A 1,591-nucleotide genomic window follows, 5' to 3' on the forward strand; every position below is an offset into this window, starting at 1 on the left:
GGGAGTTGCTGTCGGACAGGGAAGGTACTTCTGGGTTTGAGGGGGAGTTAAGGGATGGGATGAGTTGTTGGGCTTGCTGGGCCGGAGCGGGTTAAGACGGTGGAACAGCAGAGTGAGAAGAGCTGGGCTGAGACGCAGAGTTAGGTGAGTTAGGCTGGGTAAGAGAGGGAGAAGAAATGGGCCTGGCAGAAGAGGGGGAAACGCTGGGCTGAGCATGGGAATCAAAGTTGCTGGGTAATGTGTCCGTGTGTCGGAGAGCCGGACAGGTAGAGGGAGAACAGAAGATGGGTGGAGATGGGACAGCGCAAGAAGGTCGACGTGGACGGCGGTGAGGTGGAGTGTAGAGGTGGTGAGACGACGGTTGGGTAGAAGGAGGAGATGGGTAAGCCAGTGGGAGTGGAAAATGAGGAGAAATGGATTGGGTAGATGGTTCGAGGTTGTGAGAGCGATGGTCGGAAGAAGTGCGGAAGGGAAAAATGTTTTCATCAAATGTTACATGGAGAGACAAGATAATTTTGTTAGTGGATAGGTCAAGGCAACGATATCCACGATGATGAGGAGAGAAACCAAGGAAAACACATCTAGAGGACCGAGGGGAAAGCTTGTGAGGAGTGGTGGCGGACAAATTAGGATAAAAAAGGCAACCAAACGTACGTAGGTGATCATACATCGGTTGGCGTTGATAGAGAATTGACACCGGTGAGGCGAAGTGAAGCACGACGGAAGGGAGGATGTTATGGAGATAGACGGCCATATGGAGTGAATCGGCCCAATATTTGTATGGGATAGAGGCATGGGACATGAGAGTGCGGGTGATGTCGTTAACACGACGAATCATACGCTCCGCTTTCCCATTTTGAGATGAGGTGTGAGGACAGGAGAAACGAAAGACTAAACCACAGTTCTTAGAAAAATCATGAAAAGAAGAGTTATCAAATTCACGTCCCATATCGGATTGAAAACATTTGATATCTCGCTCAAATTGAGTGTTGACAAAGGACCGAAACTCCAAGAATTTGGAGTGGACCTGAGATTTGAGCTTCAAGGGATACACCCATAGATAATTAGTATAGTCATCCAACAAAATTAGATAATAGCGAAAACCAGTATCAATATGTATAGGACAAGTCCATAAATCACTATGAATAATATCAAATGGAGCAGAAGTGAAAGAATTTGAGTCAGAGAAAGGAAGACGAACATGTTTACTAACTTGACAAGAATGACAAAGTTTGGTAGACTGTTGTTTATTACATTGAATTAAAGAGTGGGAACGTAAATTATTTAAAATAGCTTGTCCAGGATGACCAAGACGGCTGTGCCAGACATCATGAGAGCAGACGGTAAGAGACAGTGGTGGAGACTGAGATGATTTTGAAGTGGGCACGGCAGAAGTTGTGAGAGGATAAAGTTCCCCAGAGCTATCACAGCGAAGAAGAATCGTCCTCGAATTCAAATCCTTCACAGAAAAACCATAAGGATCAAATTCAACAGACACATGATTATCAGTTGTGAACTTTCGAACGAAAATAAGATTTTTGATAATATCAGGAACTACGAGGGTATCGTTGAGGTGAAGAGGTCGGGACGA

This window comes from Papaver somniferum, chromosome 1, assembly GCF_003573695.1.
Source record: "Papaver somniferum cultivar HN1 chromosome 1, ASM357369v1, whole genome shotgun sequence".
Classification (NCBI taxonomy): Eukaryota; Viridiplantae; Streptophyta; class Magnoliopsida; order Ranunculales; family Papaveraceae; genus Papaver; species Papaver somniferum.